This window comes from Oncorhynchus masou, chromosome 18 (genome assembly GCF_036934945.1).
Source record: "Oncorhynchus masou masou isolate Uvic2021 chromosome 18, UVic_Omas_1.1, whole genome shotgun sequence".
In the NCBI taxonomy this organism is placed as follows: Eukaryota; Metazoa; Chordata; class Actinopteri; order Salmoniformes; family Salmonidae; genus Oncorhynchus; species Oncorhynchus masou.
This window is the reverse complement of record NC_088229.1, coordinates 16,561,126-16,579,769: the sequence shown is the minus strand read 5'-3', so window position 1 is coordinate 16,579,769 and position 18,644 is coordinate 16,561,126. Positions and strand designations below refer to the sequence as shown.

Below are 18,644 nucleotides of genomic sequence, written 5' to 3'. Positions count from 1 at the left end.
AAGATCCAAGGACAGGACATAATACTGGGTTAGCATTTATAGTGCAGGAATGTGGGATGGCAGTCAGAAAACGTTACAGATCATCTGGCTGTACATATACAAATGAGCTGATGGCCATACTGTTGGCCTTACAGTGGATGGAGGAAGTCAAGCCAGACAGAGTAGTTATTTGCTCTGATTCATGTGCAGTGTTGATGAGCCTCCAGTCCTTTATATCACGTAGCAGACAAGACCTGCTTTATGAGGTGCTACAAACCCCATGGCAGGATTAGAAAGATGGGTATACAGATAAGATTTACTTGAATCCCAGCCCATGTGGGGTTGGAGGGGAACGAGGTAGTTGATGTACTGACTAAACAAGCACTTAGTATTGGGGATGTTGATGTTGTAGTTTCAATGATCAAGGCAGAGGCAAAACGCCTGATATGGACCTGGCATGATGACTCCTTGCCATCCAGTCCACTTGGCTGCTCCAGTTTCAACTGTTCTGCCTACGGCTATGAAATCCTGACCTGTTCACCGGACGTGCTACCTGTCCCAGACCTATTATTGGACCATGCTGGTCATTTATGAACATTTGAACATCTTGGCCATGTTCTGTTATAGTCTCCACCCGGCACAGCCAGAAGAGGACTGGCCAACCCTCATAGCCTGGTTCCTCTCTAGGTTTCTTCCTAGGTTTTGGGGTTTTAGGCTGGGTTTCTATACAGCACTTTGAGATATCAGCTGATGTGCGAAGGGCTATATAAATAAACATGATTTGATATAGTATTTAGAGAGAAGAGGATACTGGAAATTAAAGTATATTGGGAAGTATGGCATTAGATAGTCTCAAATATGTTATCTTTTTTCAAGAGCAACAGGCCTGACAGGTAGGATTTAGTTTCTCCCTGTCTCTGGTCCACACTCCAGTACAGTACAGTAGGTGGCAGTAATTCACCATTACGTTAGATGCCAACCACCGACAATCTCCAGAGAAGAAGATGCATAACGTTTGGTAGGGAAAGGAAGTCCAGTTGTGGGAAGTGTGAGAGGTTGAAACTGGGCCGATATAATCTTCTCATCGCAATAAATGTTTCTGTTCCCAAAACTAGAATCTGATACGAACACAGTGCACTAAGTTTTATACACGTAACGCTTTGCCGAAGACCAAAACGTCATAAAATGTCGTCATAATATATGCACTAACTGTTTCGAATGGGAAGCATGCGGACGTCTTTACCCCATCCTCCCCTCCTCCTTTTCACTGTCAATGTTTTGGTCCTGTATTCTCTTTGCTTGTGTGTGTGATAGGCCTACTACCCGCAGCAGTGAACACAGTAGCCTAGATATTTTTTTTTACCACAAAATAAAGTCAAATCTATCCTTTGATTTCAAGGCAGTTAGCAAAGAGCTGGATACTCTCTCTCATGATTAGGGATTCAAATGATTGCCGCAATCAGACTGGTTCCGACTGCTGCCCTGATTCTCAGGCAATCCCCGTCTTGGTCTAGCCCGCCCCTCCGGTTGAATGGGATCCCTCCGCATCAGTTCGACCATCGGTTCTCTGCTGTGAACGTCGTCTGAAATCGGTTATAATTTTTGGGTTTACTTCGATGACGGAGTCTGTGACATTTTGTCGTTTATTCGATGAACTATTGCCCATCTGGTAAATAAACAAGCATCGGCAATACACTGGTTGGTACTCGTCAGGGTAAGTGACTTGTTATTTGTGTATATGATGAAACCAATGATTGAACATAAACAATGTATCCTGGCCGTCAAGTTGCATTGAAATCGAATACGTTCTAAACTCAACATTGCCGCAATGCTTCTAATAAAGCTGATGTGAAATAGCTCGCTGGATCAGGGTGTTCGGGAGCGTCTTTCTAACCCAATAATTAATGTCTTAATGAAAGTAGGCTAATTGTTGCCTAACATTTTACATAGTTATTAAGTACCTAGTTTTATGATTGGGACAAAGCTATGGAACTCCATTGACCATCACATTATTGGCTCTTCAAGTAGCTACATTCATGCCAAGATATGTCAATCAGCAATACACTAGTGTATGAGAAAGAAAGAGAGAGAGATGTAATAAAGTGTAGCTATATAGGCCATAGAGCTCTCACCAACTCTCTGCCGGTGACTATAGCCTACTTCTAAACTATGGGCTGTCATGCTCAGGATTAGTGTTCTCCTTACTCAAGATGAGTCAACAAGCCAAATATTGACTCTTGCTGAAGCATAACATGTCTCGTTTTAGTTTTTTCTAAGGACAAAAAAAAAATGGTTTCAGTGTTGACTTTTGGAAGTGGTATACACTTGATGAAGTAATAGGATCGCCTTGCCCCATGGTAATTGTATTTATTCAAAACAGAGTTGCCATAATCCTAAAACATACACATTACACAGTATGCATTCACTTTGTTTCCACCCCCATTGAGTGTTGTCTTGTACCTTTTGATCTATCTGAAGTCTAGATTGTACCTTTTGATCTATCTGAAGTCTAGATAATGTGTGAACAAACAAAGGAAAAATCTCCACTGGGATTGTCTCTGGGAAATTCACTGAGTTCATTTTAAAATCACAAAGAATGTAACATTTCCCAAGGAATTATATTTTTGTTTAGAATGTGCCATTGAATTGGCCAGTACATTGTAAACTGTGTATGATTAGATGAATTGAAGGACACATCCTTAATTGATATGAACTATGTCTCAGTTTCTGTAATGATGATGATAATATGTATCTGTTTCTGCATTATTGAGGAATTCTGTTGTTCGGCAAGAGCATTCTGAACCTATTCGTCTCTGTATAGGCTAGCCTGTATCCCTTCCCACAATCTGGTCCTCTGTTTCCAAAAATCTGACACGCAAACCAAACGTATGATCCAAGGAGATTTAGTTCTAAATGCCCAAAATCATACATGATGACGAGAAAAGCACTGCAGTGTTTTAGTCACACAATTTAATTTAAAATGTTTATTTTGTACTAAAACAATGGGAGAATTCCATATGATTTTTCTGCTTTCTTGGCAGCCATCCTCTCTCTCTCTGCATGTCTTTTCAGATGGCCTGTCAGTCATAAGTGTTTCATCAACATGCCTAACTGAATCTTCCCTGGTTGATGTAGGCGCCATTGATAAAGGAAATGTCCCTTGGAATCCTTCGAAAGAATGTCCCTCAGTGAAACCTCTGGAACTTTGTTGGCTCCAACGAGATCACTGCAAAGTGGCAGAATGTCCTGTTAGTTGGTGGATTGACCCCTTTGTTCCCCCTATATACTGAAGCATTCTTTTTGACAGAGTAGTACACTACACTGGGCCTGGCGGGAGTCAATGACTCGCTTGTTTGCAAAGCCTGGCGTCCAAGCCTTTGAGAATGATCTGCCTATGCAACAATTGTGACTGGCTCTGTTAAAATGTCTTTGTGCACTTCATGGAAAGGGCATTTCGAGGGGCCTTGAGGAGTGACTATTACTATGAATAAAGTTTTGACCCTGTATTGTTACCTTGAATTTGAGAGTTAACCTTATTTAGCTGTAGGAGGCAAGCAAGGCAAATGCAATGAAAACAGAACAGGCTAGTTTGCCTGCAAATATCATTTCAACCGAGTTGTCCCGGTTTCCTTCAGGTCAGACGAAGATAAATTAGCGTAAAGTTCTAACAACTTAATTGGCTATAATATCATGAGTAGGGGGGCTGGTTCTTGGGCCTGAGGAATAGGATTGTAGTGATGCACAAATGGCGGGATGGTGAAAAGAAAAACCCAGACACAAGCGTAGACACGTGCTGTGTTGGTCCAAGTGGAACAGCACAATGTTCCCTGATGGCTTATTGAGGAGTTCTTAACAAAGAAAACACGTATCTGATGCCAACAATGCCTAGAACATGCTCACTTCAATTTGGCCTTTGGATTTATAATTCAGTTACAACACTCACTGCAGTTGTATTGGTACTTTGGGCGGCTGGCGTGAGGACTGCGACAGCCTCCCAATGAACTCATTGAATTTTTAATGTGACAGACGTACACACCAAACTTATGTTGCTCTGTCTGGCCCAGTTTTAGTACTAATTAGTGCCCAGTGATTTTCAAGGGCAGCCATTTTAATGGTGGGGGGAGGGGGAAATGCCACCTGTTCTCTTTCTCTGTTGAAATGGGCTTTGTTTGAGGTAGTTAATCATAAATGGTGGAAGAGGACATATTTTTCAAGAGATCCCTGGCCACGTGAGTTCTGACCCATCTTCAGGGCGTGGACGTGTGCATGTAAAAGGGAACCAGACTTGACCTGAAGTGTACAGTATTACCAAGTTTCACTTCCAGGTTACAGTCAGCTGAGCAGTGAACAGCCTGCAGGACATCACATGAGTTACGTCAGAAGAATTGCCTAAGGGTAACTCCACATGTAAAAGTCAAACCAATGTCAAATCAATATTTTTTAAGTGTTCAGCTTAGAAACGACTGTATATGATAATAAGCAGTCACTCACCCAGCCCTCTCTGCATGCAGCTATCTGATAGCAGTCACTCACCCAGCCCTCTCTGCATGCAGCTATCTGATAGCAGTCACTCACCCAGCCCTCTCTGCATGCAGCTATCTGATAGCAGTCACTCACCCAGCCCTCTCTGCATGCAGCTATCTGATAGCAGTCACTCACCCAGCCCTCTCTGCATGCAGCTATCTGATAGCAGTCACTCACTGCATGCAGCTATCTGATAGCAGTCACCACCCAGCCCTCTCTGCATGCAGCTATCTGATAGCAGTCACTCACCCAGCCCTCTCTGCATGCAGCTATCTGATAGCAGTCACTCACCCAGCCCTCTCTGCATGCAGCTATCTGATAGCAGTCACTCACCCAGCCCTCTCTGCATGCAGCTATCTGATAGCAGTCACTCACCCAGCCCAGTCTCTGCATGCAGCTATCTGATAGCAGTCACTCACCCAGCCCTCTCTGCATGCAGCTCATCTGATGCAGCTATCTGATAGCAGTCACTCACCCAGCCCTCTCTGCATGCAGCTATCTGATAGCAGTCACTCCACCCAGCCCTCTCTGCATGCAGCTATCTGATAGCAGTCACTCACCCAGCCCCTCTGCATGCAGCTATCTGATAGCAGCTCCATCTGCATGCAGCTATCTGATAGCAGTCACTCATCCAGCCCTCTCTGCATGCAGCTATCTGATAGCAGTCACTCACCCAGCCCTCTCTGCATGCAGCTATCTGATAGCAGTCACTGCACCTATCAGCCCTCTCTGCATGCAGCTATCTGATAGCAGTCACTCACCCAGCCCTCTCTGCATGCAGCTATCTGATAGCAGTCACTCACCCAGCCCTCTCTGCATGCAGCTATCTGATAGCAGTCACTCACCCAGCACTCTTTGCATGCAGCTATCTGATAGCAGTCACTCACCCAGCACTCTTTGCAAGACATAGTTGATGTTGGAAGTTTGCATACACTTATGTTGGAGTCATTAAAACTCGTTTTTCAACCACTCCACAAATTTATTTTTTGGCAAGTTGGTTAGGACATCTATTTTGTGCATGACACAAATAATTTCTCCAACAATTGTTTACAGACAGATTATTTCACTTATAATTCACTGTATCACAATTCCAGTGGGTCAGAAGTTTACATACACTAAGTTGACTGTGCCTTTAAACAGCTTGGAAATTCCAGAAAAGGATGTCATGGCTTTAGAAGCTTCTAATAGGCTAATTGACATCATTTGAGTCAATTGGAGGTGTACCTGTGGATGTATTTCAAGGGTAATCAAAAGAAATTGTAGACCTCCACAAGTCTGGTTCATCCTTGGAGAAATTTCCAAACGCCTGAAGGTACCACGTTCATCTGTACAAACAATAGTACTCAAGTATAAACACCATAGGACCACGCAGCCGTCTCAGGAAGGAGACGCGTTTTGTCTCCTAGAGATGAACGTACTTTGGTGCGAAGAGTGCAAATCAATCCCAGAACAACAGCAAAGGACCTTGTGACGATGCTGGAGGAAACCTGTACAAAAGTATCTTTATCCACAGTAAAACGAGTCCTATATTGACATAATCTGAAAGGCTGCTCAGCAAGGAAGAAGCCACTGCTCCAAAACCGCCATAAAAAAGCCAGACTACGGTTTGCAACTGCACGTGGGGACAAAGATTGTACTTTTTGGAGAAATATCCTCTGGTCTGATGAAACAAAAATAGAACTGTTTGGCCATAATGACCATTTATGTTTGGAAGAAAAAGGGGGAGGCTTGCAAGCCGAAGAACACCCTCCCAACTGTGAAGAATGGGGGTGGCAGCATCATGTTGTGGGTGTGCTTTGCTGCAGGAGGGACTGGTGCACTTCACAAAATAGATGGCATCATGAGGTAGGAAAATTATGTGGATATATTGAAGCAACATCTCAAGACGTCAGTCAGGAAGTTAAAGCTTGGTTGCAAATGCGGCTTCCAAATGGACAATGACCCCACGCATACTACCAAGGTTGTGGCAAAATGGCTTAAGGACAACAAAGTCAAGGTATTGGACTGGCTATCACAAAGCCCTAACCTCAATCCTATAGAACATTTGTGGGCAGAACTGAAAAAGCTTGTGCGAGCAAGGAGGCATACAAACCTGACTCAGTTACACCAGCTCTGTCAGGGGGAATGGGCCAAAATTCACCCAACTTATTGTGGGAAGCTTATGCAAGGTTACCCGAAACGTTTGACCCAAGTTAAACAATTGAAAGGCAATGCTACCACTAATACTAATTGAGTGTATGTAAACTTCTGACCCACTTGTAATGTGATTAAATAAATAAATGCTGAAATCAATCATTCTCTCTACTATTATTCTGACATTTCACATTCATAAAATAAAGTGGTGATCCTAACTGACCTAAAACAGGGAATGTTTACTAGGATTAATTGTCAGGAATTGTGAAAAACTGAGTTTAAATGTATTTGGCTAAGGTATGTAAGCCTCTGACTTCAACTGTATCTGAAGCCCTGTGGCTGGAGACATTTGAAATGAGTATCTGATTGTGGTTCATTGAGTGGAACAGAACAGAGGAGGGACTGTCCTCTCATTCCTCCCAGGGTTCCAGGCTACTGATGCTAGTCACTTCCTGTTCTGTCCTAGAGTGCTCTGTGAACAGTGTGACCGGGCCCATACATCTAATCTCAATCCCTCCACTGTTGCTTGGGAGTAGAGACGGGAGGGTTATCAGTCGAAAGGTCTTGTTTGGATTTTCTTCTCACTCCCACCAGTTTTCTTCACAAGAAAAGGCTCCTTTTCATTCAGAGAGATGTCTCTCTGTGTCTATGCAGTCACAGCTGGGCCACTAAGTCAAGTTATATGACTGCATGACTGCTTGCTGATTGCTTCCTCAGGGCCAAGGCTGACTTGAAAAAGAGACTCCTATCTCAATGGGACTCGCCTGGTTAAATAAAGGATTAATGAACGATATTTATACTCAACCCTCTTTTAGATGCTGGACCAGCCTTGATCTTTGTTCCTCTCAGGGTCCCCTGCCTGAAAATCACTATATTGAAATGGGTTTTATGTAAATGTTGTATTGACAAAATTACCCCCTCAAAGTTGGACTTACTGGCCTTTTCCCTGCAGATGTAATCTAATTGAAGGCACAACACACACTTTTTTGTGTGTACTGATCTGAAGTACCATGTCATTATGAGTACAAGAGGATGTAGGTAGATGACACGATCTCAAATCCTCTCATTTTCAAGGGAATGGGAATTCCCACAATTCACCTTTCTGGATTGAGAGTGTGGCTTCAGTGTCTCTGTGGAACAAAAGACAGATGAGGACTGTGATTCCTGTGAGGACTATGAGTTGAGAACAACCACTACAAGGCTACAGCAGGTCAGGGAGAACAAGGTAAATGGGAATTTTGTGTGTAGGAGGTCTAGGAATTTAATCAGTAATGCTTGAAGAGTAGCCTCATTATTTTTTTATTTTATTTAACTAGGCAAGGCGGTGAAGAACAAATTCTTATTTACAATGATGGCCTAGGAACAGTAGGTTAATGACATTTTTTTCCCTTGTCAGCTCGGGGATTTGATCTAGCAAACTTTCGGTTACTGGCCCAACGCTTTAACCAACGCTCTAACCACCCCGCCCCTATCCATCTTAAACTAAAAACCTTTTCCACTCCTCATAGTCCTCACATGGTGGTCAGGCAGGAGCAGTTTTCCTGAGCGGTGGCCGTAGTCCCCCCTGATGCTTATCTGTGTGAGTGTGAGAGACGCTCACTGGGGTCCTCTTCTTCCTCATCAGTCTTGTCGAGGGTGCAACCTAAGGTGGGTGAAGAAATTCTGCATGCCGCCCTGGGTCCTCTCCAAATACTTCCGCTACACCATCGAGAGCATCACGGCCTGGTACGGGAATTGCTCCATCCACAACCGCACGGCCCTCCATCCGCCAGCGTGTGGTGAAGACGGCCCAGTACATCACTGGGACCATGCTCCCACCCATCCAGGACGTATACTTGAAATGGTGCCTGAGGAAGGTATGCAGTATCATCAAGGACCCCACACACCCTAGCCACGAGCTCTTCTCTCCCTTACCGTGGGGCAGACCACACTCAAAAATCGCTTAGGTCACTCATTTTGCCCATTCTAACATTCAAGCGAACAGTAACTGGATGCCTGTCTGCCTGCTTTATATAGCAAGGCACAGCCACGTGACTCACTATGTGTAGGAACAAACTATTTTTGTGTTGGTGTACCAAATAAACTGGTTACTGGATGTACATTCATGCAGTTTCTACCAGACTCTTATTATACTGCTCCATATATACACTTGCCCCCCCTCTCCAATACACGTGTAAATATTGGACTATTAATTGTCTTCTCTTGTATTATACTTAGGCTAAAATTTATTATTATATTTTACTGCCATTTATACTGAACAAAAATCCAAATGCAATATACAGTGCCTTGCGAAATTATTCGGCCCCCTTGAACTTTGCGACCTTTTGCCACATGTCAGGCTTCAAACATAAAGATATAAAACTGTATTTTTTTGTGAAGAATCAACAACAACTGGGACACAATCATGAAGTGGAACAACATTTATTGGATATTTCAAACTTTTTTAACAAATCAAAAACTGAAAAATTGGGCGTGCAAAATTATTCAGCCCCTTTACTTTCAGTGCAGCAAACTCTCCAGAAGTTCAGTGAGGATCTCTGAATGATCCAATGTTGACCGAAATGGCTAATGATGATAAATACAATCCACCTGTGTGTAATCATGTTTCCGTATAAATGCACCTGCACTGTGATAGTCTCAGAGGTCCGTTAAAAGCGCAGAGAGCATCATGAAGAACAAGGAACACACCAGGCAGGTCCGAGATACTGTTGTAAAGAAGTTTAAAGCCGGATTTGGATACAAAAAGATTTCCCTAGCTTTAAACATCCCAAGGAGCACTGTGCAAGCGATAATATTGAAATGGAAGGAGTATCAGACCACTGCAAATCTACCAAGACCTGGCCGTCCCTCTAAACTTTCAGTTCACACAAGGAGAAGACTGATCAGAGATGCAGCCAAGAGGCCCATGATCACTCTGGATGAACTGCAGAGATCTACAGCTGAGGTGGGAGACTCTGTCCATAGGACAACAATCAGTCGTATATTGCACAAATCTGGCCTTTATGGAAGAGTGGCAAGAAGAAAGCCATTTCCTAAAGATATCCATAAAAAGTGTTGTTTAAAGTTTGCCACAAGCCACCTGGGAGACACACCAAACATGTGGAAGAAGGTGCTCTGGTCAGATGAAACCAAAATTGAACTTTTTGGCAACAATACAAAACGTTATGTTTGGCGTAAAAGCAACACAGCTCATCACCCTGAACATACCATACCCACTGTCAACCATGGTGGTGGCAGCAGCATCATGGTTTGGGCCTGCTTTTCTTCAGCAGGGACAGGGAAGATGGTTAAAATTGATGGGAAGATGGATGGAGCCAAATACAGGACCATTCTGGAAGAAAACCTGATGGAGTCTGCAAAAGACCTGAGACTGGGACGGAGATTTGTCTTCCAACAAGAAAATGATCCAAAACATAAAGCAACATCCACAATGGAATGGTTCAAAAATAAACATATCCAGGTGTTAGAATGGCCAAGTCAAAGTCCAGACCTGAATCCAATCGAGAATCTGTGGAAAGAACTGAAAACTGCTGTTCACAAATGCTCTCCATCCAACCTCACTGAGCTCGAGCTGTTTTGCAAGGAGGAATGGGAAAAAATTTCAGTCTCTCGATTTGCAAAACTGATAGAGACATACCCCAAGCGACTTACAGCCGAAAGTCGCTTGGGGTATCGCAGCAAAAGGTGGCGCTACAAAGTATTAACTTAAGGGGGCTGAATAATTTTGCACGCCCAATTTTTCAGTTTTTGATTTGTTGAAAAAGTTTGAAATATCCAATAAATGTCGTTCCACTTCATGATTGTGTCCCACTTGTTGTTGATTCTTCACAAAAAAATACAGTTTTATATCTTTATGTTTGAAGCCTGAAATGTGGCAAAAGGTCGCAAAGTTCAAGAGGGCCGAATACTTTCGCAAGGCACTGTATATACAAATGCTGTCCAGAACTTGCAAACTGCTTTTTATACTGTTCAACATACAGTGGGGCAAAAAAAGTATTTAGTCAGCCACCAATTGTGCAAGTTCTCCCACTTAAAAACTTAAAAAGATGAGAGGCCTGTAATTTTCATGATAGGTCCACTTCAACTATGACAGACAAAATAAGAAGAAAAAAAATACAGAAAATCACATTGTAGGATTTTTAATGAATTTATTTGCAAATTATTGTGGAAAACCCCATAGAAAATCTTTGGAGGGAGTTGAAAGTCCGTGTTGCCCAGCAACAGCCCCAGGACATCACTGCTCTAGAGGAGATCTGCATGGAGGAATGGGCCAAAATACCAGCAACAGTGCGTGAAAATCTTGTGAAGACTTACAGAAAATGTTTGACCTCTGTCATTGCCAACAAAGGGTATATGTTTATTGAGATAAGTATTTGGTCAATAACAAAAGTTTATTTTCTACCATAATTTGCAAATAAATGTATTAAAAATCCTACAATGTGATTTTCTGGATTTTTTTTCCCTAATTTTGTCTGTCATAGTTGAAGTGTACCTATGATGAAAATTACAGGCCTCATCTTTTTAAGTGGGAGAACTTGCACAATTGGTGGCTGACTAAATACTTTTTTGCCCCACTGTAAAAATATCTTGGAATTTTAATTGATGACGACCTCACTTTTAAATTGCATATTCAACAATTTACAAAAAAATTTAAACTGAAATTAGGATTTTATTTTAGGAATAAGGCCTGTTTTACTTTTGAAGCCAGGAGGGAGGCTAGTATCAGCTATATTTATTCCTTTACTAGACTGGGGATATTTTATATATGAATGCTTCCGCTCAGTGTTTGAGATCAATTCTGTCAATCACCATATTCTTATCGGCAGACTCAGTAGCCTCGGTTTTTCGGATGACTGCCTTGCCTGGTTCACCAATTACTTTGCAGACAGAGTTCAGTGTGTCAAATCGGAGGGCATGCTGTCCGGTCCTCTGGCAGTCTCTATGGGGGTGCCACAGGGTTCAATTCTCGGGCCGACTCTTTTCTCTGTATATATCAATGATGTTGCTCTTGCTGCGGGCGATTCCCTGATCCACCTCTACGCAGACGACACCATTCTATATACTTTCGGCCCGTCATTGGACACTGTGCTATCTAACCTCCAAACGAGCTTCAATGCCATACAACACTCCTTCCGTGGCCTCCAACTGCTCTTAAATGCTAGTAAAACCAAATGCATGCTTTTCAACCGATCGCTGCCTGCACCCGCATGCCCAACTAGCATCACCACACTGGATGGTTCCGACCTTGAATATGTGGACACCTATAAGTACCTAGGTATCTGGCTAGACTGCAAACTCTCCTTCCAGACCCATATCAAACATCTCCAATCGAAAATCAAATCAAGAGTCGGCTTTCTATTCCGTAACAAAGCCTCCTTCACTCACGCTGCCAAGCTTACCCTAGTAAAACTGACTCTCCTACCGATCCTCGACTTCGGCGATGTCATCTACAAAATTGCTTCCAACACTCTTCTCAGCAAACTGGATGCAGTTTATCACAGTGCCATCCATTTTGTCACTAAAGCACCTTATACTACCCACCACTGCGACTTGTATGCTCTAGTCGGCTGGCCCTCGCTACATATTCGTCGCAAGACCCAATGGCTCCAGGTCGTCTACAAGGCCATGCTAGGTAAAGCTCCGCCTTATCTCAGTTCACTGGTCACGATGGCAACACCCATCCGTAGCACGCGCTCCAGCAGGTGTATCTCACTGATCATCCCTAAAGCCAACACCTCATTTGGCCGCCTTTTGTTCCAGTACTCTGCTGCCTGTGACTGGAACGAATTGCAAAAATCGCTGAAGTTGGAGACCTTTATCTCCCTCACCAACTTCAAACATCAGCTATCTGAGCAGCTAACCGATCGCTGCAGCTGTACATAATCTATTGGTAAATAGCCCACCCATTTTCACCTACCTCATCCCCACAGTTTTTATTTATTTTACTTTTCTGCTCTTTTGCACACCAATATCTCTACCTGTACATGATAATTTGTCAATCCAGTGTTAATCTGCAATATTGTAATTATTCGCCTACCTCCTCATGCCTTTTGCACACATTGTATATAGACTCCCCTTTTTTTCTACTGTGTTATTGACTTGTTAATTGTTTACTCCATGTGTAACTCTGTGTTGTCTGTTCACACTGCTATGCTTTATCTTGGCCAGGTCGCAGTTGTAAATGAGAACTTGTTCTCAACTAGCCTACCTGGTTAAATAAAGGTGAAATAAATAAAATAAATAAAAATTGACACCCTTTACCATGGCACTTTGAGATTTATTTTAAACTGCAAACCCTTACGCACCACTGCACTTTTTTATACCAGGGTTTGCTGGCCTTCTCTAGTCCATCGTAGGCTCAATCACTGGTATACTTTAATTTACAAAGCCATTTTGGGTTTACTACCTTTATTATTTGGGCATTTTTATTGTTCAGAAATGTGGTGGGTACTCTCTTCGTTCACTGGACTTTATCCTGCTAATTGTTCCAAATGCCGAACTGAATTTGGTAAAAGGGCTTTTATGTACTCTGCGCCATGGTCTTGGAACGCCTTACAAAATACTTTCAAACTGGAGAAACTTGTCCCAATTGGTATTTTTAAATCACTGATGAATGATCTTGAGACTGATTCCCTGACCTGTCAATGTTTTTGATTTTGTTATACTCTTGTGAATTTTTGGGTTTTACTAGATTACTTGTAGTTTTTCATGTTGTTTGTCTGTAACTTTGTAATGACTTAGTGCTGCCTATCTTGGCCATGGCGCTCTTGAAAAAGAGATTTTAAATCTCAATGAGCCCTTCCTGGTTAAATAAAAATACAATTTCAAAGATTTTACTGAGCTACAGTTCATATAAGGACATAAATTAATTAGCCCTAATCTATGGATTTCACATGACTGGGCAGGTGTGCAGCCATGCGTGGGCCTGGGAGGGCATAGGCCAACCCACTTGGCAGCCAGGCCCACCCACTGAGGAGCCAGGCCCAGCAAATCAGGACAAGTTTTTCCCCACTAAAGGGCTTTATTACAGACAGAAATAATCCTCAGCCCCGAAAACAACGTTGGAGGAAAAACTTTATTATCTGGTAAATGCTCTGGTGGACATTCCTGCAAGTCAGGAAAGGGGGATACCTAGTCAGTTGTACACCTGAATGCATTCAACTGAATTGTGTCTTCTCGTTTAACCTAGGTGAGCATGCCAATTGCACGCTCCCTCAACTTGAGACATCTGTGGCATTGTGTTCTGTGACAACTGCACATTTTAAAGTGGCCTTTTGTTATCCCCAGCACAAGGTGCACCTGTGTAATGTTCATGCTGTTTAATCAGATTCTTGATACGCCACATCTGTCAGGTGGAAGGATTATATTGCAAAGGAGAAATGCTCACTATCAGGGATGTAAACAAATTTGTGCACAACATTTGAGAGAAATAAGCATTTTTTTGTGCGAATGAAAAATTTCCGGGATCTTTTATTTCAGTTCATGAAACATGAGACCAAAACTTTACATGTTGCGTTTAAATTTTTGTTCCGTTTATCTTCATATTCTTATCTGTTATTTCTTATTGCATTTTCGAGAAGGAACCTGCAAGGTAATCATTTTGTTGGATCATGCGTATCCTGTACAGTCGACTAATAAAATTTGAATTGTGTGAGCTGAGCAGCAGCAGCCACGCCCTGTGGACTGGAAGCTATACAGCTACTGCTACAGCTGCATGTTCTGTCCTGTGAGGAGGGATCACATGCCTGGGGTGTATTAGTTAGTGCACACTGTAGCAAAACATTTTACAATGAAAAACAACCAAGCGTTTCTTATTGAGTAAGACCAGGTAGTTCCTCCCTGTTTGTCTGTTTCCTTCCATTGAGTGCCTAATGAACACAACCCTACTGTCCTCTAAGCAAATGAAGTTTACTCTGGTCTTCACCTATGAATGGATGAAATCGGTTCATTGATGGGGCCCTCGCCCTAAAATCTGTTGTGAAAATGCTAGCCTCTGCCGACTACCCAACAACCGGATGTTCCGGTTTTCAGGGGAAATTAAAAGAGAGCCTGTGACATGACTTCCGCTTTTGGATGTTAACAAAGCCAACACTCTTAACTCCTCCTCCACATTTACTGGATTGGTAGCCTGAGAAAATCTGACGAGAACAACAATCAATCTTCTTTTGGTTTAGTTAGTACTGCTTATTGGTTTCAGGAATGGAAACACTAAAGTTTTTCCTACTCTAAGATGTTGTGAAATGTCCCTGGCTGACTGTGCGGGATGTTAGGATGTTCTGTGATTGATTGTGGCCTGTGGCATCATGAACGTCTATCCACGTCCTGGGTGTAGGGTGCCTCTGCCTGCTCTCAGAACATTCCTCGTATGGTGTGTGAGATGGAGTGGTGTCAGGACTTGTCTCATTCTTCACTCTGCATTCCACAGACGTGACTGGGGCTCACACTGATATCACCAACCTGAGTGTACAGCCACCTGGGAGTACACATACAGACATGTACATGCAGTGTTCCCCTAGGAGTTTTTCCAAAAGCACTAGCAAAGTTAATGTGTGTGTGTGGGGTGTGGACAATGGGGCCATCTTCTTGGCCACAGAGACAAAATGGTGCTGTTTTAATGCACATGTTCTGCAATTCTACACATTTTGCCATGGGGCTTAGAGTAAATGTGCAGTTTTAAAGATTATTTCCTGCAATTCTACACATCAGTGACAAAATCAGTGTGGGACCCATCCCATTCCATTTTTTAGAACTGCTCTTTGATTCTGCCTGACTGCCTAGTTTTTATGTTGGTGATTGTTAGTTCTGAACGATGGTCTTATTTAAAAAAATATATATATACTCCATTACTTTTCTATATACTGTATATGATTTTAGACGTTTAAGCTTGCACTGAATACATTATTTATTTGTTTATCTTATGGTGTGGTGGCAACGATTTAGCAGGGCAGCCCGCTACTGCTAAAGGAATATAGGGGAAACACTGACGTGTGTGTGTGTGTGTGCACGCGCACACACCTAACCTCCTTCAATACACACACCTGCTTGTCTCATTCCTCATACCTGTAATGGAATATTTGAACTTGTGTTTACACACACATGATTATGTTTAGAGTTGCTGTGAACTGCCATTTTACATCCATATGGTTTCCTGCTGGGGCCTCAGATTTCAGAGGAACATGGCGTTTTCTTAAATGGTAACAGTACTAGGCACTTCTGCCTAAATCAGAAGTTAAACAGTCAAAGCCCAGAGTTGGTGAAGCACGCAGCACTCCAGTCTGGTGGATGCTAGCTGCTTAGAAGTTCCCTCTTTTTAAAATAAGATTAAGAAGAAGGGTCATTGAGGGGCTAGTTTATACTTCAAAGCATCTCGGTGCAGGTTTTTCACCAAGATTTTGACTGGTTCTCTTCTTTATTATCCTAGTTTCTGCCTCTGACATTTATGTTGCATAGTGATATCATTTTAATCTGATCTGACAGTGTTCAGAATGTGAACAAACGAAACTATAGGGATGAAAACATGTCGGCTTTCAATTCAATTTTAACCCAGTGAGTCCCACTGGTGTGATTTAGGACTTCAAACACCTTTTTAAACATTGTTTGTTTCAGCTACAGACTTCTGGGTTGTACCATTTGGATTAGACTATTTCTTCTGTATCCGTTGGCACCATTTGTCTGTGTGATTAATGGGGGCTGAGCTAGAGCAGTGTTTTTGAGACGAGGGCAAGATCCCGAAGGGACGGGTCTTTTTTACAGAAACGTATGTAGAGTCAGAAAGTGTTTGGTTTGAGCTCCAAACTATTCACCTATGAAAGGCTGAGACTCTCTAACACACACATGTAACATGTTTTGCTCTATGATGCTCACAAGCTACATGAGTCCTTTGAAGGGAAGGAGATGTTCTACATACGTTTAGATCATAGGAAATCCCAGGACATGTCTATATTACTGTAATAAGCTTAGTTTCTGTCACAAACTCCAAACTCCACACAGTTGGATAATTGGACATTCATTTCCCACTGAGAAAACAGCATTCATATAAATTCACTTATCAGATTTTTGCTTTGGCTGACCTAATTGTTTTAATTGACATTTGCCAACAAAACTCATGAAAGCAACTATTTATGTCAAATTGTTTTGTGTTCAGCCCTGGTTGTCCTGAAAAGAAAACGGTAAAACACTTAATTGTGAGGCTGGATCAATAAAAGTCAGATAAATGAAAATTGACCATGAGGATCTGTGTGTTTTCCCAATACTTAGGATTGACTAGTTCAATAACATTTTGGAAACTGGGAAAGAGAGGATGTTTTTTTATTTTTTGTCATCATAGGTCGTGGAAGGAATTGGATTATTTTATTTCCATTTGGAAATCTCCTGAAAGGATTGGAGAGAGCGACAAGGAATGGGGAAAAGCTAAACCCTTAGAGGATTATATTTTTCTTCTGTCTCTCTTGCTCTCTATCTACTTGTCCCTCAAACACATGACCATATTTAGATGAAGGGAAAGAGCTGGGAAGGAGATGTGATCGTTTGGGGTTAATGGCAGAAGAACATAGGGTACCCAAACACTACACAAACTTCCATTAAGACTTCCAAGATTCAAGTGTGAAGCTATGGCAAAGCAGATTTCAACAATATATCAACCATTGTATTGTTAGTCTAAATATACCACAGTGGAACAATATGGCGCTTCTTATGGTCTCTATAGAACATAATACAACAGCAAAGGTCACTGCAGTGCTGAGGCCTAGATGCTTAAAGAGAGAGTTCAGTTATACATTTTGATGAACCATCCCTTTAACCTCTCTATTTCAAAAATACTTTACGGCGAAAGCAAACCATGTGATTATCTGAGAACAGCGCCCAGCAGACAAATCATTACAAACAGTTAGCAGCCAAGAAGAGGAGTAACAAAAGTCAGAAATAGTGATAAAATATATCACTTACCTTTTGATGATCTTCATATGGTTGCACTCCGAAGACTCCATGTTACACAATAAATGTTTGTTTTGTTCGATAATGTCCCTGTTTATGTCCAAAAACCTCTGTTTTGTTGGTGCGTTTTAGTTCAGTAATCCATTGGAACAAAGCGCGGTCACAACAGACAGATGAAAAATCTAAAAAGTACCATAAAAGTTTGTAGAAACATGTCAAACGATGTTTAAAACAAAATTCTCAGGTTTTTTTGTCATAAATAATCGATCATATTTCAACCGGACAATAGCTTCTTCAATAGAAAAGGAGAAACAAAGGCGCGCTCCCAGTCACACGCTGGACTCATGTCTGGAAATGTCCACTGTCCTCTCATTAAAAGTGCTGTATCTCCCTCATTTTTCAGAGTAAATGCCTTAAGCAATGCCTAAAGACTGGCCACATGTAGGTGAAGCCATAGGGCTTGTGAACTAGGTCATAAGTCTTTGTATGATAGGCTTTCAATGGAAAAACAGCCTTTCAAAATAATAGCACTTCCTGGATGGATTTTCCTCAGGTTTTCGCCTGCCATATCTGTTCTGTTATACTCACAGACATTATTTTAACTTCTTGAAACTCCCCAACCCGGATCCGGGTTTGTGACTAAAGCCTCAGGCTCATTAGCATAACGCAACGTTAACGATTTCTGAAAATCGCAAATAAAATTAAAATAATGCGTTTGCTCTCAAGCTTAGCCTTTTCTTAACAACACTGTCATCTCAGATTTTCAAAATATGCTTTTGAACCATAGAAATTGACTAATTTGTGTAAGAGTATGCAAAGCTAGCATAGCATTTTGTGTAGCATGTAGCACGCAACATTTTCACAAAAACCAAATAAATAAAATCATTTACCTTTGAAGAGCTTCTGATGTTTTCAATGAGGAGAGTCTCAGTCACATACCAAATGCGCAGTGTTTCCTGAAAGCGTCTGTGTGTAGGAGAAATCGTTCCGTTTTCTACATTGCGTCTGGCTACCGAAACGAACCGAAAATGCAGTCACCTACAACGTGAAACTTTTTCCGGATTAACTACATAATA

The 18,644-nt window shown here is 42.0% G+C and overlaps 1 protein-coding gene across 2 annotated transcripts in view; it reads left to right on the top strand.

Moving 5' to 3' along the window:
* Positions 1–1,238: 1,238 nt before the first annotated feature.
* The window catches only part of LOC135504098 (proto-oncogene tyrosine-protein kinase Src), a 47,697-nt gene continuing 30,291 nt past the window's right edge, over positions 1,239–18,644 (top strand). For both annotated transcript variants that reach the window (XM_064922389.1, XM_064922388.1), the window contains exon 1: positions 1,239–1,693. The gene's annotated coding sequence lies outside the window, so the exon portion shown is untranslated. The remainder of the gene's footprint in view (positions 1,694–18,644) is intronic.